This window comes from Solea senegalensis, linkage group LG21 (assembly GCF_019176455.1).
Source record: "Solea senegalensis isolate Sse05_10M linkage group LG21, IFAPA_SoseM_1, whole genome shotgun sequence".
NCBI lineage: Eukaryota > Metazoa > Chordata > Actinopteri > Pleuronectiformes > Soleidae > Solea > Solea senegalensis.
Window position 1 is genome coordinate 10,232,347 of NC_058040.1, and position 26,956 is coordinate 10,259,302.

The 26,956-nt window shown below is 41.0% G+C and overlaps 1 long non-coding RNA gene across 1 annotated transcript; it reads right to left on the reverse strand.

The window, feature by feature from the left end:
• Window positions 1-1,202: 1,202 nt before the first annotated feature.
• LOC122758246 lies at window positions 1,203-26,367 on the reverse strand. The gene is made up of 4 exons (XR_006358135.1): window positions 26,280-26,367; window positions 25,852-25,896; window positions 24,465-24,626; window positions 1,203-1,832 (listed from the first exon to the last, which is right to left on the reverse strand). It is a non-coding gene; the product is annotated as an uncharacterized LOC122758246 (long non-coding RNA).
• Window positions 26,368-26,956: the final 589 nt, after the last annotated feature.

Consider the following 26,956-nt stretch of genomic DNA (forward strand, 5'->3'; position numbering starts at 1 on the left):
TTCACTTTATATGAACACAGTGGGCACAAGTTGCTTGATGTACAGTATATGTTGCCTGGTGTGTACTGTGCATCTGTGGAGTTGAACAGTGCAGTTTCCTGCCAAAATGGCGTTGTTTTGACTCTGAACGCTGCACGATGGATCGCGTGACGTCAGCTCCCAGAGCTCTGTCGTCCCAATTTCCTTCTCCCCATTTGTCTTTCACTGCTCCGCCCATCAATTCTATGTCTTCAGCTCCTCCCCCCCCCATGATCCTATTCCACAATCCCTCCACATACCCCTCCACTGTCTCTACCACCCCATGGCCAAGCACACTGACCTAGACTCCCCAGCCTGCTTTGATGTGAGTGATGTGACCTCTGTGCTCCAGATGCCCCAACACCGCCAGTCTTATCCTCTCTGAGAGCCAGCACAGCCCGCAGAGAAGGCCAGTCATTAACCCCATACAACCTGGGCCTCCCATCCACTGCTTAAACACATGATGTATCACAACACCCACCCCCATGTGTCTCCCTCAGATTTACCCAAACATGCATGCGTGGGCGAGGGCCGATGATGCAATAGGCTCTTTAAACATTTAAAGAACAGGTCAGCTTTTCAAAGGGAGGAGCTGGAACCTTTGGCCACAGCTTCAGTTATCATAGTCAGCGGTTGAAAGTCTGGTGATATGTCAGAAGGAAAACAAATGAGTGTCTAAAGAAAGGACAGTCTGGATGATGAATGAAACTTCACACAGGTACATTGCTGGATTATTTGGATTATACATGTATATCATTGCCCTTCCTGGAATAATAGGGATAGACAGGATGGAATAGAGTAATATTTTCTACAAAGTCATTAAAAATCGGCTTCATAAGAGAACTGATTACTACACTATGTTGGCATTTAAATGGGAAGATGCACACACACATACACACTGAACCCTACTTAGATTATTTCTGTTTCAGCAGCAGACAGAAAATTAAAACAAGTCATCTCAGAGTAATGATGAGTCATGATCTCAGTCACCCGAAAATCCAAAACCTAAACAAATCATCGTCTGGGTGCCCCTCATGACAAAGTAGACGAGTGCAAGAACAAGAGCATTCCTAGGGTTAGAAAAACGAGGGAGGGGATTACTTTATTAAGACGTACTGAAACACAGATCACCATAGATGGATGAGTGCCTCGCACAAAGAGGGTTTTCAGAGAGTCAAATCCATCTCATGCAGGAGTCCCAAACATCTGTTTAAAAAGTCAAAGTCATGCAACTTTAGGTCTTTCATTAGAAACTATAGGAGCCCCCTTTCCAAAACCTTTAGATAAAAGGCTAAAACATCAATGTCATGGGACAAAGAGAGGACGGGCCAAAGCAGTGAGCTCTCCTTTTAAGAAAACAGGTTTGTGATTTAAACTTAGCTTCAATCAACAGAACATCTGGGCCGTTCCTCACAAGGAGGCAAATGCTAATATTGCTCTTGCTGGAAGATAAAATAAAGTCTAATACACTATATATTTGAGACGTTCTGAGGACAGATGCTTGATGCCTGGCCTTGAGGCTTGTACGGGGATGGTAGTAGAAGACGGTCTGGAATTAAGGGAGCTCTCCATCAGATAACACATTTTCTGGTTCATGTAAAGACATCCAACACATCAGCAGAGACATGCATCACTGTGATGTGTAATCTGCATCTTCGCACAGCGGACGACTCTTGCCTTCACAGGTCTGGACGGGAGCGCTGAAATGAGAGCACCGACCTTTCTCTCTCCCACCGTTCAGTCTTTCAGCACCACTCCTGGTCGGAGCCTTTGGAGGAGAGTGGGAGGCGAAGGAGGAGGGGACGGAGCGTCCTCTGGAGAAAGCAGACAGGGACGGTGCAGTGGTGAGAGGGTGAGAACAAGAGAGTCACAGAGCTTACAGTATAGTGTTAAAGATATTAGGTATTGCATGTGGTAGTGGAATCAGTGAAATCAAAATGTTCTGCTACAGCTGTCCAGCTTTTCATGTTGTCACATAACCAATTAAAGTAGGTTTTATGTAACTTAATGTGTATCTGTTGTTTGTTGATTTTAATATGTTGCTGCCTTCTTGGCCAGGTCAACCTTGCAAAAGACATGTTTTGATCTCAATGGTTAAAAAAAAAAGGTTCAACAAACAAAACATGAGCTTTGCAGGATTGCTGATGTTTCTGCTCCCAGTTGGTCCCTAAAATTGACAATGTTTTGGACCAAAATCATTATCAGGCCCCCATTAATACATAAACTATATTCATCTACAGGGGAAAAAAAATTAGAATAACATGTTTTTCCAACAGAACATTGACCTATTTTTATGGTAATTATACAATCTTGTATCTTGTATGTATGAAAAACAGCCAATGAATCAAAAATTGGGAAAATAACTATACAATCCACTTAATTTATGTAATGTATGTAATAATACATTCATTATACAATATACAGTTTCTCATCACTGTAACTTATATGGAAGGCTATATGGTCATCACTGACATCTAAAAACACACATATATACATATATGTATGTATATTTATATATATATACTATATACACTATATACACAGCCATCAATTCTTGACCTGAGTTAAATAAAGTCAAAACAAGTCAAAATAACTACATGACAGAGTTATGAAGACAGAACATAATAAAGAAAAAAATGAAAGAGAAATTTCTGTCTCGATTGACTTTAAACTGGCGAGAAACATTTTTGTGGTTCTGATGAGAATAAATAGTTTTGTTGTGTAAAAGTATTTAAAAAAAAAACCCTGTGTGATTTTGAGCCAAACCCATTTGTAGTAAGTCATGAAAAGCCTCTCCATGACAGGTCAGTTATGACCGTGCAACAGTTCTCATTCCAAAAGCCTGTTCAGAGTGAAAAACAAAACTGTGCCGTACCAACCACACTGTCCAGTTTAGTGCAAAGAAGAAATATCTATTCATCAATTACACAACTGCGCTCTGACGGAGACACTTTTTAATCACAGCCCACATTCATCAGGATTGGATTTTAATGTTAGATTTTCATCAGTCAAAAAAAGGATCCTCTGTCCCACAATGACAGACCATTTATAACCGAAAGGCTGTTCTTAACTCGAGCTCTGCGTGGAAGATAACCAAGGCCGAGTTAAATCATAGCATTTGCTCGGTAAAACGATCATATCAGATCTGAATGGATGGTTAACATCGCAGAAGTCCCATCCATCCATGTCACCGAGAGACTGGGCAGGGTAGACCAGAAGTGCATCAATGTCAAAGCTGAGCCCCAGCTGCAAAATGGCCTCCAGGTTTCCCATCATTACAGCTGATAAGGCACCGCGGCCAGGCTCTCTCCATTCATTCATCACTCACTCTGTGGGATTACAGGTACAGAATGTAGGTAGAAAACACCCCTTTCCCTCTCTTTTCCACCTGTGTTATAGTTTCCCCATATGGAACACGTTTGGACTTGTGTCAGTGCTTTGAGATCTTGAGCACGCTGGTTTGTTTTAATATAAACATCTCTGCTTTGTCTCTCTAATATCACTATAACGCAGCTGCAAGTTACATTGAAGAGAAAAGAAATACAAAGACCATCTTACAATGAGGACACTATTCTATGTTTATGTTATGTTTAAATTACCAAAAAAATAATGATCATTTTGGTTGATTACTAGGACCTGGAAATGCTGCACCATTGCTATAAGAGAGTTAAAGCAACGTTTGAATTGAATTATACAAGTTTTATACAAAAGAAAATAGAGGTTAATGGTAAAATGATTAATATAACATTTGTTCATCTTTGACCTACTTCCCAGACCTATGCACTTTGGTTAGCACAATTTATTATAACCAAGACTAATAAAATAACATTTTCTAATGTATTTCAATAACTTTAATTGTGTTCTTAACTGTTGTTTGGCTTTTTAGTCGGTCAAATGTTTCTTTTATTGCCCAAATTAAACACACCAGCAACCACAAACCCAAATCTATTTTTAAATAGCATTTTCATGCAACGTATGATGTGTCAGAGAAAGAGCTAGCGGGAGAAAATAAAGCCTCAAATTACACAGAAATACTACCAATACTATTATCCGATAGTGTGTAATGTTGTTTCAACTGTATTTTACCATAACTTTAGCAATTACGGAGATAATTAAAGACATTGCACATTTTCAGACTGATAGCAGACCTTGGTGAAATGAGGTGGCGTGAACACCGATCACACCTAATCCAATGTCAGCAGGACACAGTGGGCGTGAATAATCTGGTCATACAAAGCCGTCGATTGAGCCACAATGTGACAAGAGTGTACCACACCCTCAGGCAAAACACGTGCTGCCATTACGCACCAGTTATTGAATACCTCCGTCCATGGCTGCACCTGTGGCTCTATAGGGATTCTCAGCAGGAAGCTCTGTAACTGCTGGCAGATCAATAACATGCCTACAGAGTAACTGAACGCAAGGGTTCTGGAGCAACAAGCCCATCTGACCCCTCTGTGCCTTCAGAGACTGTGTGCCAGCACAGCAGCTCAATACGTCTAGAGGCAGCAGTATGGGGCCATCACATCATTGTGGGACAGCGAGCTGACCCATCATGCGTGCCACACACATACAATCTCTGAGGGGAATTTTGTGGAGGTGACAACTTTCATGTTAAATCTCTCAAATGTTTAATTATGATTTAGCAACAATAAAATAAAGTTGCTTTCTCTATTTTGATCCCTTGATTATAAAAACGCACCACAATGATCATCCAGCTTCAGCCTTATTACACGACCCAATTGGAAAGAAATGTCAATCTATCCATCCATCTTCTACCACTTTATCCTCCACATGTGGGTCATGGGGGGACACTGGTGCCAATCCCAGCTGACATAAGGTGAAAGGCGGGGTACACCCTGGACAGATCACCAGTACATCACAGGGCCACATCGAAACAACCGTCCACTCTAATCCCCCAAATCTGCATGTTTTTGGACTGTGGGTGGAAGCACAAGGACAACATGCAAACTCGGGTCATGAACCCAGGTCTTCTTGCGGCAAAGGCAAGAGTGATAACAACTACACCAACCGTGTGGCCAAATATCTATCTATATATCTGAGTAATGTAAACAAAAGAATTGATTAAATAATAGTACAGAACATTGCAAGTGGGAAGTGTAGGGGCTGAGCCATGAGTCCAGAGCCCCAGAGTGTGAAGCCAGGTGAGCAGGAACAGAGGCAGGAGTCGGGGCTGAGTGACTGGAGGCACAGGGAACAACAATTAGAGATAATGTTTGTAAAGAATTAAACAAAGCTGGTGCTAGTCCAACAACTGGTAGCTGAAGCTACAATGTGGCTCCAGAGTGTTGAGAGGAGAACCAGGACCGTTTGTAGGCTGTGCTTGACTGAGAGTCACGTCAGCTGGTGACCTGGCTCCTGCACAGCTGACTCCACTCCTGCAATCACACAGAGAGAGAGAGAGAGAGAGAGAGAGACAGAGAGAGAGAGCGACAGAGAGAGAGAGAGCGAGAGAGAGACTACCAGGTAGACAGAGGGCCTGACAGAAAGAAACAATGCTTTGGAGCCGATACATGGTATTAGGGCAGTAACTCAAATGTGCTTAAACTGTAATGTGAGTAACCTATTAAAAAAATCTACTAAAAAGAAATGTCATGAGTGATGATGGAAATTAAACCCATTCCCAATCGGGAACACTCTGAGAAAATGCTTTATGCATGTCTACATGCACCATAATCTGATTATTTTTACGCCCATGGGATTGAAGAAAATGTGCCCATGTAGACATAACTAGTGTATTACACGCTACAAGGTGATAGGAACAGTCGAGTCTCTTACGGCATCACAGTAGTTTTGCTTTGGACACGTCAGAGAGCTGAGTTGAGCAGAGAATATCAGAAATATGGGCTCTATTCTATTAACACCAGCTCCGAATCAATGAACGTTACTCTCTTGAGACACTCTCGGCAGTTTGTGGCAAGTTATTGATTCCCCTAAATGCAGGTGTGTGCATGTTGCTCTTGGAGAGATACTGTGGCCTGTGTGTGCCAGCATACCCCACTGAACCCCCACACACACCCCGACCTCCTTCCCCCTATATTCTCTCTCTCCCCATCTCTCTGTTTCTCTCTCTCTCTCACCACCCAGGCTCCGCAGCCAGCGTAGCACCTCTGCAGAGGCCGACGTGTGACTTGATGCCATCAATAAAACCATCATCTGAGATGGACTTCCATCACGCCCCGCACAGTTATCCAGGACCTCTGCAATGAATCACCTTGATAGAGGCAGGCCCTAGAGGAGACAAACACTCAATATCTCACCAGTAGGGTTTCTTGGATCCATACCACTTCATGTTTTCTGTTTTTCTTTCTGCTTTTTCCAACCCCCCCTGCTTTGTACTCTAGGTCTTTGGGGTTCTGGGTCAGCAACAGCACTCACCGCGTAATGGCAGAGTGGGTTTGAAAATGACTATAAGGTTAAAGGTGAGCGATGGATGAATGGCGGGTAAAAGTCAAGCCAGTTCAGAATGCACGGGGTCTTGAATTTACAGCAGGAGAAACGCATGGAAACGAAAATGGTCAGAGAGCAACGGAGAGTAGCTGAGGATGTGTCTGGGAATCAGCTGTTCTCCTTTTATCTTTTTCCCCTGACAGGTTGTTTGGTTTGTGTAACAGCTTATTATCTACACACGTGACAAAAGGTCACACTGTGCGTGTGTGTGTGTAATATCATGTAGGTGGTCTTCTTCTTTCTCACACTTGAAAAACAAACTTACAAACTTCACTGCTTTGCTCTCAAACCTCAATCAGTAAAAAGTCTTTTCACTTTCATTCACACCATCCAAACTTCTCTTCTGCTGTCAATGCACTTAACATGCATATCCTTAAAGGTCCAGTGCATGAAATTATTTTCATAAATTTGTGAAAGTGAAACTATTGAATGAGCCTTTTTATAATTATATCAGGAGCCAGGTCAGCTCTACAGGGGCCGCCATGTTTTTACAATGGCCCACAATGGACAAACTAAACATCTTTTGAGTTTGGATGCTAACTGAAGGCTACATGAGTTCTACAGCACACTTAGAAGGGAAGGGGGAGGTGGTGGATATTCGGCTGCAACACACGTTTGAACGGTTAGCAGTGTGAGGTTAACGCTTGACAATTGACAGTAACAGTATGGAAGACACCCCGCGGTCCCATATCTTAACAGAGCAATTTATCACGACGGAGGAGTCTGAAAGGACACTAAATGGCCAAAGAGACTGATAGGAGCGCAGACAGACACCAATCATGATAGCAACGTCTTTAAATACTGCAAACAAACATCTCTAAGCATCATCGACATTATTGGATACTTACCTTGGTGATACACAAGCTCATTTTCAAGTGACTAAAGGTGTAGATGCTGAGAAACGTGTTGGAGGAAACGTGAATGCTGCAAATTTGGTGATTTGGTTACTGCCATTAAATGTTATACAAGTTTTCCACCGCAGTCACTGCTGTGTCTATGTGTATACCTTTAGCTGGTGTAGTTTAGACTATCTTTTTTCTCGATCCACAGCGAAGGTAACCTACTGCTGGAGTGTTTGGGCTCTCAGGGAAAGAGCGGCTGCTCCCGGTGTTCGTCCAGAACGCAGCCGAGATTGATGAGTGTGTGACAGCACTCTCCCTTTACTCTCTCTCTGTGGGGAGAGAAAGAGTGTGCGTCTGTAAACTCACCCAGAGGGACCCCAGGCTTGAGGGAGATAAAGACCTCTCCTAAAATGTAAACATTCTCTGAAGTGGTGAGCGAGGCAGCTGTAGTTGCGCACACACGTGTAGAGAAATGCAGTCCCAAGGTCAAGGTTAAGCGGTACACTCTTTCAAAGCTCACTTTCCCTCTCGACCCTCTGCCTTGCAGTTGGTTCTACTCAGAAGTTTGGGCACTGAAACATGGGCCACTTGGACAAAAGTAAAACAGTGAGAAGGTGCAAAGGGCTACAGAACATGTGGTCCTTCACTGTGGTCATGTCGGCTGAATACGAGTGGGGAGGCAGACAGCTGCTGCTTGAAAGTGAATTCATTTTAGCTTCAGGTGGATTAGGCAAAAACCCTAAGGATTAATATTGTGGTTATCGTTATTTATTTCTTAATTTCATTTTATTTTTCAATGTATTTTTATCACTTCTTGACGGGGATGATACATTTCAGCATTGTTACATCTTAGCTACGTATTACTCTTTTATTACTTATGTTATTTTTTTGGTTTGGTACGAGACAAACTTCCCTATAAGAACAATAAAGAGCAATAATGTGTCACTCATCTTTTAAATTCCATATAGGGTAAAAAGTGGGGGAACCCTGGATGGGTCACCAGTCCATCAAAGGGCCACATAGAGACAAACAACCCTCCACTCTCACACCGATAATACATTCAGATTGTCCAATTTGCCTAATACAAAAATGATCTCATTCTTTGTTTTCTTTACGATAACAGAAACATTCAAATAGAGCTATATTTGCATAAGTGTTTGCACTTTGCATTTTACTGCAGGTGGTAACTGACATGTGAGGGGAGCAACAGCCACAGTGTGCAGCTACTGTAAAGGCACACACTGAATAGTGAGCTTCATAATCTTCCAAGCGTCGCATACAAGCCACAAACTGAATATTCTTTTTGAGGTTGTATGACAACATGAGACTATTAGCAGACCGAGAGTGGTATAAATGACCACAAATAAGGCAATTAGGCAAACAATACATGCAGTATTAAAAAAATGTAAATTGTAAGTAAACAAGACAGTGAAAAGTGATGTGTGAAGTGTCAGGAAGCAATATAGACATAGGTTTATATTGGGGTATATAGGTTTAAAGGGTGTAGCATCATATGTTTGATTTACATGTGTATAACTCAGTTACTTACTAGTATAAAGACAAATGAGCATTTTACATGAAAACCCAAGTTATCGTTGTACGCTAGCCTGCTAACACCAAGCACATTATCTGAATAGAAGTAAACTCCCAGTGGTGTGTAGGTGTGTTATTACCAGGGTGTGTGTGCATGGGCATGTGCGTGTGTATGTGTGTGTGTACAAAGGATAACACACTTAACAAGTACTTAACAAAGTACCATCTGCTCAGTGAGAGTGCTGCGGAAAAAAATAAAGGGGAGGGGCCAGAATGGCCGGTAATCTTCGCTTGAGTCCATCTTTATTATCTTGGTCAATGGACAGAAGTGGATCTTGGAGTAAAAATACCCAAGCCTGCTTCTCATCAGAGCGATGCTCTTATCTGACATCTGAAATACATTCAGCAGGATGAGCGAGTGCATGATGAATGGAGCCACTGCTGAGATCTGTCTACTGAATTTATACACGTCGTATGTATATATATCACAGGCCTTTCCGTAAAGTCATTTTTTCTACTATGTCTTGTTTCTGACGTTATAATTGCTCATATTAGGTATTTCACTGAAGAACCTGGGAAAAGTGGATCGTTAGAGCGAGTTTTATCACGTCCATTTTAAATTATGATTAAAACCTAGATTTAAAAACACTTTTATGATGTCTACATTTTATTTAAAATGCTTCACATACAAACTTATTTGATGAACAGAAGTTTTATATTTGCAAATTCTTCTTGAATATTTATTATTAGTATAAGAAATAATATATAATAGTAATAATATTTGGTGTGTTTTGCTTGATTTCTTGTGCCTGACAGCTAAAGAGAAAGTATTCGTAGAAACGACCACTTTCAGTTGAAGCGCAACAGATATCAATCCAGCACAGGCATACGACAAGGGTGAACATTAGTTGTGTTTCCAAATGACAAAGTGAGAAATTGCAGCTCACAGTCTTCAATAGTTCCACTCCAGTGAGCTATTGATTTTGTCCCCGGCGTTTCTAAGGCTCTGGACACTCTGCGGCCCTCTGTAGCACTCTTTTTGTCCCCCTCTGGGACGTGGGATGAAAGGACGCAGTCCACTGAGCAAGTAACTCAAATGTGTGGCAAATCGTTCAGGGAAACACCTCCAGAAATGGCTGTCCTTGTTTTTAAACTGAGACAATGGCCCTCTTTGTTTGCTACTCCGCCGCTAAGCTGCTCAGGGACGTAGGTGAACGCTTGCTTCGAGTCGGTCAAGTGCAAAGAGAAAAGAGACGAGGACCTGGACACAAGCGGGACAGAAAAAGTGGGAATGCACTAATGCACCGCTGCATCCAGTCAGTGACATCGCTGTATGAAAAAAGGCACTTCAGATACATGGAAAAGTTTTTAGTCATTTCCATTCACAGTGTAGTGTGAGGTTTAGATCCTGTGTCTCATACCTGACAAGACACACAGGTGCCGCTGTAACAGAACAATCTTCTAAAACTCTGTCACATTTAGTCTCTTTAGTTATAAAATAGTTATTGTGCTGTTAACTGCATATCTCTTGTGGTCTTTTAATGTTCCTCCACCTTCCATATTTCATTATGAAGTCATCGGAGAATGTATAGTTACAAGACTGAACTGGAAAGAAACTGAGAGCATTTCTTAACTTTGCAGATGGAAAGGAGGATTTTTGTTATTCAGCGGGAAGCACTTTTTAAAAAAACAGACGTCATATCCGCATAAAAAAATCATATATTGACACAAATGACTCTGACAAAACATGTCATGATTAACAGTTATTGAAAGGAAACATGGGTCTGAATCGACGTGTAAGCAGTGTGTCGATGATGTGACCTGTGCTTTTTCAAACTCAAGCTATTTCACCACAGGTTGACTTGCAATATTATGAATTTCATAACCCATCCAATAGATATTTTTCAATTTTTAAGTTTTCTGTCTCAAAACTCATAACAGGGAGCTCACTGCTAAACCTGTTTTGTGTGAATTCCTAATTTTGTCTCTTCAAAGCGATCAAGTGTTCCAATTATTTTATCAGCCTCCGTGTATGTAAGGATGTCACGGATAGCCGGGTTGTAAAGAGGAAATAATCAGTTAAAAGTCCCAGACGGGATCAGTTGTTCCAGCGCTGCGCTGATACAAGCCACTGCGGAACGGCAGCAGGAGCACTGACGGCATTAAGGCACCATGCGAGCAGACGGACGGACGGGCGGCAGATAAAGACGACTCTATTAGTCTCGGCTCATTGTGTCACTCTGATTTCTTTCTACTTCCTAATTGGCTGGCTTCTGTAGGCTTGGCGACCATATTTCAGTTTAAAGGAGAAGGCTCCATGGGTCACGAGAATAAAGAGACCCATTTGACAGGTCAGCAGGCTGATGTCTACAGCGTAGTCTCAGATCAAAGGTCAAACTAACATCAAGATAGGCCATGGGAGTGTGGGTCAGCTCCTACACCGGAGAGCCCAGTAAGTAAGTCAGCAGACTGACTGGAATGTTGTAGCCTTGCGTTTAACCACGAAAGAAAACTGCTTAGTGTGAGACATAGTTTGGACCCAGGGGATTTAAGAGTTTGGAAACTTTGGAAAAAGTCATGTCCATTGCCAGCAATTGTAAATACTCAACTCATGACCCTGAAAAGATCATTGAGAGCCTTCAATAATAATAAGGGACAGCATAGCAATTCATTGAACCAATTAATGAACAAGTATCAGTACAATAACACAAAATACAAAAGGTTTACATGAGCTGAAATGTCTAGTTGAAAGTGGTCACTTTAAAGTAACCTAGACTTTAAAGTTGTGATGGATAGAAGTGACCCTAAAATGTAGATGTCATTCCCAACGTCAGCATAAATCTAGATGAATCCAATCCTGTACATATATGTCAGTGTAACACACTCACAATATTGAAGATTTACAAGGTTTTCTGCAGTATCTCTGCGGGACGACTCGTGTAATAACACATATCTGTCTTTGTAGCTGAGGATAGGGAACTGACAACAGTCTTTAGGAGGATTTGGTTTGTACAACAAATCACAGAGCAATAACTTGATTAGCATTAACGTTCACCTCCAGCAGATGAGTAGCCCGGGACTTTGCATATTTGTACACACACACATACACATACATACCCATGCACGCACGCACACACAGACAGCACAGTCTGCCTGGCACCAGACAGCAGTGCAAGGCCAAATGAGATGTGTGAGAGCCCCCTGCTGCCAAGAGACGGACAGGAAGAAGAAACAAACCCTCTCTAATGGAGACATGACATGCTCGCCGGGGCGGAAACTCAAACAAACGATTAATGGGCCATGGAGCCTTCAGTGCAGCAGCAAAATACGCTCCACTGCTCCCCCCCCCTCTCTACTCCCTTGCTCTCGCTCTGTCCTATGTTGGCCGAGGCGTTGGACATTTCAAGACCCGGGCTTCTGTCTCAAGGTGACATATTTCTGCTAACCCGTTACCCCAGTTCTACTGAGATCCTTCAACTGAAGTAAGTGAACAACAGAGCATCAGGATCATTAACAATCTCTCTGAAAGAGCAAGTCAGTATATATGTTTACTTCCTTTACTGTGTTTTTAGCTTCAAAACCAAGACCTTTTGGAGTCAAACATCCAACTTATCACTTCCGAGCGGAGTTTCAAGGGTGTTTCAAGGGCCGCGAGACAGAAACGTTCTGCGCTTATCTCGACAGAGGCAAGAGTCCTGTGATCACGTCTTCCGGTAAAGAGCAGCTCAGCCCTGCTTGGCCCCCACTGGAGAGCTCACAACAGTGACGCAGCACCAAGTGAGACAACAAGGCCTGGGAAAAGACACAGGGCAAAGTCCACCCTTAACTGCACAACCCCTGAAAAGTCCCACCTGAAACTATTACTTTGTGACATGACCTCACCAGACTTTAAAGATCCATCACGTAAGCATTACTAACATCAAATGGTGAAACCTGCAGAATGAAACAAATGGAGGAGTCCTCTATTTGTCTCAGGCAACTATGGTTACCTTCATTCTGAGACTTTAAGTAAGCAATTATAGACTTATACAACATACCGAGGGGGAATAATTACATTTCTGGCAATCAAACATTGGGTCTTTAAGACTTTAAAATGAATAAACATCAGAAAGTGAGATGGTAAGTTCAGGAAGTGGATCTTCTAATTTTCATGGGGCCATGGAGGTCCATCCCGTCCAGTAGCTTCTTTGTCTTCCGTCTCCTCAATTGCCCTGGCTCAGCAAAGAGTATAAGGGGAAGAAGGGAAGCCTCTTACATTCATGTGTTTTGATTAGCAGGTAATGATCTTTGATCTAATGCGCTGACTGGGAAAGTGCGGCTCCCATTGAATTCCGGGGGATGCTTGGCCGACCTGGAGCCAGTGTCACTTCTCGTTAGGGCCTTCGGCTCCATGACCTCCCCGTTGCCAGTCCCTGCCCCCTCCTCGCAGCATGAGTGCCCCGCGTAATGATATCAATAGCAGCAGGGGTGCAATGAATACAAATCCGCGTGCAGAATGTTTGGACAAGAATTCACTCCCAGCCCTCCCCTCCTCCTCCTTCTCCTCCTCCTCCTCCTCCCCCCGCCGCCCCAATCACCACTGTTCAAGCTCTCTACGCCACACAAAGGCCTAGGTTAGGCTGTAATCTGGATGGTTGATTTCACACAAACTAGATGGCTACTGCAAAAAAAGAAATGCCCCCTGCTGGTTGGCTATAACTGTATGTATGTAATAGGCTGTTGGTCGAGCCTGTTTTTTACATCACATTCATGGAAGTTAACCATGCAGGGTTTAAATTTCTGCGTGTGAATATATGTGTGCGATTGCAGGGGATTGTTTAGAAGTATTCATCGATGCAACTGAAGCCATTCAAGTGTATGATAATGACAGTTACATGCTTAGCTGGAAGGAAACCGAACTCATCTGTCTATTTGCATGAACTTAGAGCGTTCATAGATTGATGTTATGCCCTCAGTGCAGCAACATATTGCATATTTTTCTTACTGTATTACAAATCATAAAATACACGACACCAACTGGCTGCTGAAAAAGAAAACTACGAGTTCTGTGACCGAGCCATTTCCTATCAAACACTCCATCCAGTGTTGGACCTGACAAGGCAGCCACCTGATTTCCGTCTCTGCTATTGACACAGCCGTTTAAAGTCGCCTGGCCACCGGTGCCCAGAACAAAGGTATGTTCATGGAACCAGCCAATGAAAGCGCCACTTAAATCAGGGAGGAAAGAACTAATGAATTTCTTTTTTCTCTTTTTTTATGAATTAACAAGCCTGGAAAAGTGATAAAATCCCTGCTACAAGACCTGTTTATCATCAATTACTGCAGCAAACGCAGGGAACGTATACATGCATGTGCTACGGCCATGTGGCTTCCTGCTTGCCATGTGCACACGGCCGGTGCACAGAGTTCTCTCTTCTTCACTGGCACGGTTCATTACTGCTGTCTGAACACACCTCTGTTGCTTTCTACAAAGCCTTTGGTTACAGGATTTGACATTTAATGTGGTGTGAAATGGAACAAGGTTCAGGGAACAAAGTCCAAGATGAGAGATTTAGTTACCTTCCCTGAAGAGGTTTTAACTGGCACTTGTCTGTCCGTCGGTCTGTCATAACTTAAGACAGAGGAGATTTTGATTTAAAAAAAAAATCTGTTAATGCAAACTGAGCAGCCTGGTGGAGTTTTTGCTCTCCGAGTGCTTTCAGCTTGGGGAAAGAGAAAATTAAGCGGAGGAATAATCCAAGACAGGAAAAATCATGTAAATTACATTTCAAAATGAGTTACTTTTGTATTTATATTGTGTTTAAATCTAATTTCCAACATAAATACCTGTGTAGTTTTTCCACTAAACAACCCAAAACTACATAACAAAACTAGAAAAAGAAAAGCCACAACGGTTGCTGATTTGTTTGTTTCAGCACTTGCTAAAAATGTCGGACATTTGAAATAATATATTAATTAAACTGAATGTTCTTGTATGTAACTTGTATATTTAATATTATAAAAAAATGATCATACTGTGGACCTCTCTTCTCTGTAAGCGACCAAAACATCTTCAGCACCTTGCACAAATATCAAGTGCTGGGACGCTCCAAACACCAAAATAATAATAAAAATGTCTCTTAATCACTGGCCTCTAATTGTTTTTCACAGAAAACCCCAACAATTGTTACACAAGGAGCTATTACATTTGTCACTTCTCTCTGAGGGAAATGCAGGCATGGTGATCAAGAGATGACACGATGGCTCGTGCAGTTTTGTGACACTTGCCTTTAATTAAAACACAGTTGCACAGTGGTTTCGATTGTCGTGTCGAACACAAACAGCTGGCACGGGCGTGTGCATCTCCACGCGAGAGGCGTGCACTCGGCCAGTGTTTGACTGAAGCTCCGAAGCTTGTGGTCTGTCATCACTGGGGATGACACCGTTTAAAATCTGTTCATGTGTGAATGTTGTTAATCTGCGGTGCAAGAGGCAGTTTAATTACCTTGTTTGGTAACGTAGGGCTTGTTGTGTTCTTCTTCTTAGTAATAAGAAAATTTATTAGTGATTAGCTTTTGTATGCTTTAGTCAGATACAATATACATTTTAATGTGCTCCGTTAGACTAATTAAAGGTTCAGATTTTAGATCCAGAGCTTATATGCTCCACAAAACAGGGAAGTTAAAAATGTTGAATATTTTATCATGTACCATAGAGCCACTTAAAAAAAAAAAAAAAACCCAGGATGACATTTACACCGGTGTGAGGAGCCCCATCTCTACTGACTCCACACTCACGGAGTCAAAAGCTTTTTACTCAAGTACATGTCAAATGCATTAATGCGACGAGTGGAAATGAAATCTTCATGTGGACATGAAGATGCTCCCTGGGGTCACATATCTTTTGTCATACAGCGTCTCTGTTGTTTCATTTTACTACAGCACTGATTCCCCCCTCCCCCCGACTACTATTTCTGGTATATTTTATGCAATGCTGACAATATACTCAACACATTCACGTAACGTTTTTTCATAACAAGATGTCCCACTAATGTTTGATAGCGTAATGAAAAGTGGAACAGGCTCCGACCACGTCCAGACTAAATGAGAGGAAAGATTAAGATAAATAGCTACATCTGGCTCTCACTTGAAACTCTGAAGGAAGTCGAGATAACCAAGGAGGGCCTGGTTATTCATCAACATCCAGACATGTGCCCATACACGACTGTAACAAGTTAGAAAAACAGACGCAGGCAGACGGAGACTCACCAGCCATGCATACTCCTAAAAGCAGCACCTGACTTTGGGCTCTTTAAAAAAAAAAAAAAAAACATTCACAGAGTTTCATACTGTAGAGAAGCAGGAGGGAACAGAATAGATTGACAGCTGGACCAGGAGGGCACCTGGACAATGTCACCTATCATCCAGACTCTCAGTGCCCCACACATCCGCTTGCATCCCTCTTTCTTTCTCTTTTCTCTCCACTGTTTTCCTCAAGGGAGCAACTTTTCCTCCAGATCCTGACTGACATAAACCTCAGAGGCTCAGACTCAAACAGAGTTCGCTGCAGACCCCGGACTGCTTGTCTTCTTGTCTGCTTCATCTATCTCTTCCCCCCCCACACACACACAATTTCCATCCCTTAACCATAGTTCCCTTTGTTCTTGCAGTCGATCGATGCACCATAACTCACGTGGCCTCTGGCGTTTGATGTCTGAGCTCTGGATATCATTTTGAACCATTTCACGTTGAACCAGTGAACCGCGCTGATAGTGCCGTATCTCACAAAACGCAGGCGCGCAAATGACATGCGTATATGCATGTGCATGGATGTTGACACGCAGTACATATCCCTTTATTTTTAGAGGGATATTTAAGTGGAAATATGTAAACGTCCCTGCAGCAAGTCTTCATACACACTGAGCCCTGTAGTCATAGGTCTTACTGTATATGAAAGGCTTCTTGTCTGTACAGCACAAGCAGAAAAATAAAGTTGAGCAGAGTAGAAAAGAGTTTCTGTTCAACACAAAGTGTTTTTCAGTGCAGTAAACAATACAACAAGCATTTGATTTTCCCTTCATCTAACAGCACAAAGCCTCATTGTCTTGCTTGCTGCACCTCATGTGAGTAATGTGGGAAATAATGGGACCGATGCAGAAATGTTCCCAAAACCTTACAGCTCCAACAATCAGACTAAGACCAGGTGATCAATATCCTTATTCTTTGAAACAAACCAACATTAAAAACAATGACAGGGTTTGGTGACGCTCTCATTGGTCAGTAACTAATGGTTTCTCTTGACTACAGTGTTACAGAAAGATTATTTAAATGTTATTTTATTTTTTTTAATGATTAATCAATAGTCCATCTATATATTATGTTTGCAACCTTGACCATTCTTCCTTCTCTTCATATAGACTGACTGAAGGACAAGCCTGATGATATATTTCTTGGGCCGACACCGTCTGTAACATACTAAGAGAATGATGCAGTAGCTTTCCAAATCACAGGGAACACATACAGCATGTGTTAGTCAAACAACAGGAACTGAGCTAAGAGCTGGTCAACCAATATTTACTCTGCAAAAACACTATGAGGCACAGCAGCATCTTTAGAGCTACATTCATAAATAATGATGAACGTTAAAGTGCACGCTACGGGATTTTGCAGAGGTCACTGCTAAACGTGGCGAAATCATTAAGAGGGAAGGAAATTTATCAAGTTGCCCTCTGGTTGTTTCAACATTTGAAATTGTTAGACTTACATTGAAGTGTAAACATTTTCCATAACAGAGCAGGACGACAGCAGCAAAACTAAACTACTAACTAAATGTTAATCACAAGGTAATAGAAATCAATAATCTGCATAATCTATATAAATCAGCCTCTTTGTCGACTTACCAAAGAAGCAAGCGATCTCGTTTGACCTATCATGTCATGAGATGGAGGAGTGTGTTCAGGTGCAATGAGCTGGGAGGGAGTGCAGTTGTCATGTTCCCTAACGTGTAGCAGGATGTATTGCTGGCAGAAGCAGCAGGGGAGATCCAAAGTCCCTCCTGAACACTCACAGCCTCATGAAAGAATGATGGTTGATTACCTGCAGGAGATGAGCTACACTGGAACCTCCAGAGCCACTGGATAGCACTTAAGCTCCGCTGCTAAAAGTGACTGAGAAAGTAGGAAGGGGAGAAAATCCCTCTTTGTCCTGTGCAGCAGAGTTTTTTTTTTTTTTCCCTCATAGATCCGTCCAGTAAAAAAGACCACACACATTTCAACTTCCTATCATTTCATATTCATAAATTGTTTTTTTTAACGTAATGTCTTACGAGTTGTGTACGCCAATCAATCAGCAAATTTTGCAGGTAAAAACTGCACAATACAGGACAATGTGCATTTTTCAAAGGCACTTTATATTTCTGCAACACCTATAGTAAGAACCGCCATAAACAGACAGAACCACATAACGTTGGAAAGTGCATTACTGCGTATGTGTATGTGTAAATCATGTTAAATCAATAAGCCAATAGGGAAAACAGCAGATACGATATTAGGAAATTAGCCTACAACAATCTGGCACAATAACTTATAATATACAGTATAAATTCTTTTATTTTGTGTGTATTCCATAAAAGTCCATAAATAAACTCAAGATTAATGCATTTGCCTCAAGCCATAAATGGTATATTATCCAAACACCTGTCAATATTGTTATTTAGCTTTGGTTTTCTAGGTTTAAAAACTATTTTCTTTAGTAATTCCTCTCCAGACTTCGCTGACGATATACCCTGCCTTGTACTATAGCCTCGCTTTCTCTGGGAGAACAAGGTCCAGATGGCTTGGGGGCCTCCCCATCAATGCCCCCCCACCACCACCACCACCAACAACAGCCACTCTGCTTATCGGCAAGTTCACTTTACTTCAAGAAACCAGTGACAGCTCTGTTAATTAGCACCTTTGGCCATTATTCCCCCGGACATGAACAACACTGAAACATTCATTTGCCTATTAATTCTTGTCCACTTTTTCCCGCATCTTTTACGTTTTTGGGCCTATACTGTGTTTGTCTTTGATATTCTTTCATGTAAAAACATCCATAACAACCTGTTTCAATGGTAAACTCCGACTTAAATGAATGCAAAGCTTAAGAAAACAAGGAATAATAATACACTCTTTGTTTGTCTAAGGTTTAAATAGACAAATCTTACTAGCTTTTCCTATTTTGATATTGTACCATTTTACTTTTTATCAGGATTTCTCAATGTGCTATAGCAATGAAGTTGCTTTTTTTTATTATTACAAATAGGGCATTTCAGCTATGGTAATAATATTTTTCTCATTTTTGATGATCATAACGTTTCTGTTTCCCTCAGTACAGAGCAACACTTATGTTAAACTTAAATCAGTTCCATCAAAGTGAACTTTCCATTAGCTCAAGATGTTGGCTGTGTTTTTCCACAAAGAAGAAAATATTGTCAATATGAACAAAGATATGATTGAAGAAACTTGAAAGTGACACAATAGCGACAGTAATAACTTAAAACGGAGTCATTACAAGTCCGTCCTCTCATCTTTTTGATCGCCAGTGCCACCATCTGCAACAAAAGCTGTAACATCAGGCAGATGTTTTTTTTGTCTGAAACTGTATTACACCGTTTGTAGCCAAGTGGGCATCAGTGAAGGGTCAGTCCCGGGTCCTTGGCCTCTACCCTCAGCGGAACTGAGTTGCTGACCTGTTGGTCATTTGTCCGAAGCGCAGGTTCGACTCTGGACAGAGGAGAACAGCACGGGGCTTTGATCTGCTCAAAAGGGAGTAATGAAAGTGGCCCTGCTAAATTACAGTGGGGTTCAAAAGACTAATAAATAATCGTTGTCCACCAGTTACAGGTGACCAGTGCACGTCTGGGTCACATTCTGGAATTAGAATTAGATAGCAAATTTATACTTGTAGTGTTTCAAATGTCTTTAAATGTGAGACAATATCTTGTTTTTGTTAATATCTGTTCAATTTTCTTTTATGATTCAGAACTGTGCATTCATTCTTCTTATTGGCGTCTCTTTGATATAAATTTGATCATTAATAAATAAAAAAAAAAAGCTTGTCATTGATCTAATCCTCCCATGTGTTTGAAGTGGTTGGTTAGAGGTGGGACAACGGTGTTGATTGATAGCCACTTGGCCTATAGGGCCGGCCAAGCTTCCTCCACAAGGTCACGTCTTGTCTGGCCTCTGTCCACTGCACAATTCCACAACATATCCGGGGTCTGAGCCCTACAGACCGACACCAACACACACACACACACACAATACACCCACCATACCCCCTCGGCGCCATGCTGCAGTGGTGGTCAAAGGCCTTGCGTGCCATTCAGGGTTTGGTGTGCGTGAGGAAGGCCGGAAACAGGAGGAAATAATATTCAGCCAATCAAAGCTCACTAATGGAAAAGGTTACAACACTCCACGGCCCCGTTCTCCAGTCAGATTAACTGTTATATGTACAGTATGTTACTCAACACACCAGATGTAGCACTGCACCTGGTTATACACTATATCCTCTGTGTGTGTGTGTGTGTGTGTGTGAGCCCTATATGATGCTAAATATTTTACATTTTATGCGATACCTAATTAATGACTCGTCACAGAAGTTTTTCTAATCTGGCATATCTGGTCAACTGTGACCCACTCACACCCACACAGCATCCAGAACTCAAACCTTGATGGGAGGCCCAGACTATAGTGTACTGGTGGTGCTTCCAGCAGCATCTACAGTATGCCTGAACTTGGACAATGGCTATAGCACCATCTTTTGGTGAGTAAGTTAAGTGCAACAATGAATGAGGTCACGTATAAGAGCTTTTCTTTGGGCCTACATTTAAAAAACAACATTGATGAAAAAAAAAAAAATTAAAGTTTTCATGTGAAGAATAAAGAGGTATAACAGAATAAATACTATAACTGAATGAATGAATTTTAAATGTAGTTAATGTTTGTTTTTTGTTGTTATTTTAAAAAGACACAGTTGGCTTTTGTATTGTAGTGTATGTGGGGCTATACATTAAAAAGAAATGTAGTTTTTACATGTAGTAAATCAGTGTGTGTCAACTTAAAATACATTTCTATCATGTTCTGGGTCAAAGCTCAATTACTGCAAAAGTCCTACTACTTCACACATAACTCCCTGTTATGATGTAAAAATTGTTAACATGCTTAAATACTAAATATACTAGTATATATGAGTGAATAAAATCAATATTTTCGCATGGCAAATATTCCAAGGGCTCCACCTTAACACGCTTTGTCATCTTGTTATCCCGGCTTTGTCTTAATGTTCTAACTACTTCAGCGCCCGGTGATTATTTTGATTTTCTGTGTCTCTCTGATCCCCTGGAAGACAAATGAAGTGCGTAACCACAGAGAGACAGAGCACTCACCAACGGTGAAGAGAGAGTCTGGGAAAACATTCCTTAGACAAGGAAAGGAGAGAGGGGTTAAAAAAAAAGAAAGAAAGAAAGAAACAGGGTGGAGGAACGGAAAAATGTGGTAATGACATTTTTCAATATGCCCCGTTGTGTACAATATCAAAATCAGTTGTACAAGGATTCACTGGAAGTGCTAGAAATGAGATGACTGTATAAACTTTAGGAGACTGTGTTTGGTCTGATGTCTTTTACAAAATAAAAGAACTATAAATGATGGCCCAGAGGTCAGACTTCAAACTTATTCTGAATGTGTGTCGTGAAATAATAATTACAGGGAATTTAGTTCAGCTTTTTGCTTCATTTCAATTAAGACAAATATATTGTAATGACACATTTAAAACAACATCTCTGCCCTTGTAGAATTATAGTTCAGCTTTTTGCTTCATTTCAATTAAGACAAATATATTGTAATGACACATTTAAAACAACATCTCTGCCCTTGTAGTTCATAAATAATGAGGTATACAAAGAGGATACAGACTATATATATATATATATGTATATATATATATATATATGTATATATATATATATATATATATATATATATACACACACACACACACATATATATATATACACACGCATATATAGTCTATGGGAAAATGAGTCTCCTTGTCACTTGATTAATAACGTCCGTAAACATCACCCTGAGGAGTTAATGGTCTCCAGTGATAGTTTCAGGTCTTCTTCAATAGCACATGATGTCACATTTTTGTAAATTATGTTCCCATTTCGAGGAAAATAGACGATAAATGATGGTACATGAGTGAAAGTCTGGTTGCCGGTGAATGTAAACGCAACTCTGGAGGCTTCAAGATGGGAATTCAGATTCTTATGAGTGAAGTTATGAATAGTTGCCACCTGACTGATAAGAGCCAAGAGTGGATGAAAACAAATAATTAAAACTGCAGCAGAGGAGGTCAAGCATAATTGGAGATGTGGAAGAAAGAGATGTATTGAAAGTGCTCGATAAGGCCAAGGGTCATTTTAGGAAGCCAGGGTCAGATCTGTGCCAGAGAGGGGCGGGAGGTGTTGACTAGATGCAAACGAGTTGACCTCCTCGAGGAGTGACATTGAAACTGATAACCCACTTTCCACCCGGACAGAGACAAGCTCTTTATAAGGACTTTCTGCAGAGGCTCCAAGCACCTGAACATCATCCCCAAAATAACCCTCTCTGAGCTCAATGAGCGGTGTGGCTCTATGCCAGCATCTCGCCCCATGACAGCATCACACACACACACAACTTCCTGTCTCCACTCATTCATACAAACAAATCCTGCCACTGAATGTGGATGGGTTAAATATAAGGAGGACATTTTTATGATTTGGAAAACCGTGAATGTGGTGTTTCATGGGGAGTCTCAGTTGAAGTCAGCCCTTTAGTTGTATATTTAACTCTAACCAGTCTTTAACCACATATACATTTCATTTAGTCTATTTTCATGCATTTTTAACATGCACACATCAGCTCCAACACCACCTATTTTCGGTGTCTGAGGTCACAGTCATACGAAATGGGAGCGAGTGCGAGGAGAAAATAATACAAATGAAAAATAAGTGCAAAATAGGAAATATAGAGCGAAATACCCTGGAAAAACCCTGGAAAGACAGACTCCTTTCTTTCTTTCTTTCTTTCTCTGAGGTTGCATGCAGATTTACAGCTTGACAGCAACAACACATCATCCTCCTCATCCTCCTCATCCTCCTCCTCCTCCTCTCCCCCGTTTGATCAGAATGCATAGGCGTGGATAACATTTAAGAAGGGGGATCAAATCTCTTATGTCCACCATCTGTGAGTTTTAAATCTTCTTCAATTGTCCCAGGCACATTCAAATCCACAGGAAGTCCCCGACACGTTAAAATGATCGTAACCGTGGCAGTGATCGAATGCTGTAATCTGCATTTTGGCCTTTCACCAGACATCACAAAGTGCTGATAATTGATGAGAGGTCATAAAGGTAGAGGGCATGACAAGAGGTGCACATGTCATTTGTTTAGCTGGGTCAGAGAGCATGCTGGGGGTCAGCGATGTTCCCATTATCAGGAATTATACACTAATTTATGAATTCTGGAGATTCCAAAGATTCTGAATGATATATGATATGATATTCATCAAGAATATGGAGCTGACAGAAAGAAAATCATACATATTATTTAACACAATTGGGCAGCCCATGGCCAAGTGGAAAGGGAATTTGGCTTGTAACTGGAGGGTTGCCGGTTTGAGTCCCCACCAGGTCAAAAAAAAAAAAGGGGCTGTTCTCTCCTATTCTTATTTTGAGTCCCAAAACTGAAATACATCCGAGTTCTCAGTTCACATGTTTATAAATCAGCTCATTTTACACTTAAATGATCTGATTTGAAGTAAACAGCGTGTGTAAACACACTGGAACAGGAGGTAATGTGTCAGAAAGCTGGTTTAAATCTGAACAGCTATTTCTTAACTTTCAACCCTCATAGAAAATAAGCTTTTTTTAAGGAACTCAGATTGTGTGAGTCTGGATCATATGCAATAAACTGTAAACGGCTTACAGACCTAAACAACTTCAGCAGTCATTTTGATGGACGTTTCTGGATCAATTAATCGATTACTCAATGAATCGACAACTATTTTGATAATTGATTAATCGATTTGAAGCTTTTTTCATGATTAAAACAAGATTTTAATGTCATTTCTGATTGTTTAAGCTTATAAATGTGAATATTTACTTCTTTTCATTGCTCTGGATAACATCATTTTGGTTTGTGGACAAAACAAGTTTGACATTTGAGAACATCATCATTTCCAGGTTTGACAAAACACTGATCAATATTTTTAAGGTTTACTGATATTTTATAGACCAAACGATTAATCAATTAATCAAAATAAACAAAAACATAAATGAGTACTCGTTAGTTGCAGCTCTAGCCCCAAGGTCATTTGAGTTTGAGACCCCTGCTTTAAGTGTATGCATAACAGTTTGCGCCAAATAGCATTACATTGCTGCCCGTTTCCAAAACAAATCCACAACACCTCTGATTAAGTGCTGACTATCCGATTAAAACAAACTAATAAGCATTTTCGAGCCAACATCTCAGCTCCATAAAGTCAGAAAAAGCAGAGCAGCTTTACGTTTATGTAAAAACAAAAGTGAAAAATACCATTGGTGGTTTTCAATGTGCTGATGAGTTGTCAGCAGTTTTTCCACAGAGGAGAGTGGAGTCTGCTGAGGCGAGAGCAGCTAATGTCAGTCATGTCGGCCCTGTCATTCCTCAAGTGGCCTTTTGCCTCGTAAGCGATAGCCTGCGAGAGAAGGCAGCAATCTTATCATCGGACAGGAGCATGCAGAGAAGAGAGGGGAGGAGAGGAGAGACAGACTGTAAGGACAGAGGAAAGAATAACACACACACACACACACATATCTGGAGGCAGATAATAGGTATGATAATAGATCCAGATTAATGGGATAACAATGGGAGAAAAGAATCTCAACATGTTGTTCATATACATCTCGAAGGTCTTCCTAAATTACAGGATAAGGTGGGTGGGTTTTAGGATTAAAAGCATGTGTGCTCTTCCACATTTAAAGGAACATGCCACGTCTCCAGTTCTGTTTTAATATTGCACAATTAGTTTTTAGATGAATGGTGGCCTTTTCAAATCCACAAGATTAGATTTAACCATTAGATTATTGTTTTTGTTTACGTGTAACATATATATAGGTTTTTTTTGGGGGTTTTCTGTTGATGACCTTTCTAACGTTCAGTGCAACGACAGTCTGAGATGAGATTATCGATCATCTGAGTGATGACTTTGTTTGAGGATGGTCGTTTGTAGGTTCAAACCATTGCTCAGTTAAATTAGATTACAGTGTAATCTCTCAGTGCAGCGTGTGTGTGACTTTTGTTTAGAGTTTGATCTTGATGCAGCACTTGTAAAGGTCAGTGAGCCGCTTGTGTTTTTGATTTGTGACGTACCATAAATAAACACTGACACAAACATGTATACTACTTATTTAAATTAATACATAAAACTTTTTACCTACATACCATAAAGGCTTGATTTAATGACAGCACTCACACAATGTCCTCTGTTGACAAATACACAAAAGCAGCATTTATATCCCACTGTTGGGGCGAGCAGCAGAGCTCTGATGCTCAGGCTCTTCAGTATTATCTCAAGTGGATGCTGTGTCCATCCTGGGAACTCTAAACAACGATAAAGCTGCGGGTCCCCTCATGATTGGAGGAGCTGCTGTTACACACGAGAGAGTGCTGGGACAGGGACAATCAGATAGACGGGGGACGGGGAACGGGGCGGATATGATGTAAAGGCAGGCTGCAGCTCAGTATCTCTGCGTGGGGATTAACTGATATCGTTGACCATATGAGCTCCTTCACTCGAGCTTGTTATAGTCCAAGATAGTTCAGGGGACAGGCGGTACATGTTCTTTTATTTTTTATGATTTTCCCACAAATGTCTTTTTATGGCTATAGTGGTGACCGTTGTGTGCTTGAGTGTGCATTTCAGCATTCATGGAATACAAACCTCCATGTTTGATTCAGTTCATGTCTCTGTGTCCGTGACAGGTTCCTGTCGCAGACAAAACAAAGGATATAGTGTGAATGTTCATAGAAAATACACAATATGGTAAAAGTGTAAATATTAACATACAGCAAATTACATTTACACTGGAAACAGATACTTTCATGAGAAAATATGAACAGCTTGATTTATAACATTCCTTAGAAAGAGATCATTTTAGAAATACATACATTATACACTGAATAACAAACATGTAGTTCACTACATACTGTATACATTTACAGTAAATAACACACATTTTGTATTAACATAATTTTTAGTATACTATAAATATTTATATCTAGCTTGACTAAACACATATATATATATATGTGCATGTATGAGTAGTACATCATTTTGCATGAATATTACTTTCATGTAGTTTTATTTACCTTGAGATAAACACCTGGTGTCTTTTCTTCAATCAATCTACCATCCTCCACATGAGGGTTGCTGGTGCCAATCCAAGGTGACATAGGGCGGGGTCACACCCTTGACAGGTCGCCAGTCCATCACAGGCCACATGGAGAAAAACAACCATTCACTCTTCTGTGTTTTTTTAAGATGTAAGATCCCTTTCTATAAAACATAACATCTCTGTTTTGTGTCTTATGACAGTCTCCATGGTGACATCGTGTTTGGACCAAATACATTATCCATGTACCACCCCCTCACCTCTAGCAGCATTAATGCAGATGACTGGAAGCCACAAATCTTCATGGAAGAGCTAACGGCGAGTAACTGTGGCCATGAATAACCTACGCTGGCATGAACGAATATCATGAGAAAAAAAAAGCAATGTAACCACGTCCAGATGGACTGAGTCACTTGCCTCTCTCACGTTCACTGGTGTGTAGTGCTGCTGTGCTCGTGCTCATGCTGTGCAACCTCTGAGCAGCTCAAGTGAAAGAAGAACGCTGACATGCTGGACGACGGACGGCAGCATCTCCTGCAGTAAAGACAATGATTATTTGACATGAAGGCAGAGGAAGCAGTCAAAAGTAACGATTCTCAGATGTGAGAACAATTAGGCCATTATTGATGAGAGAAAATCAAGAATCTAGTGTAA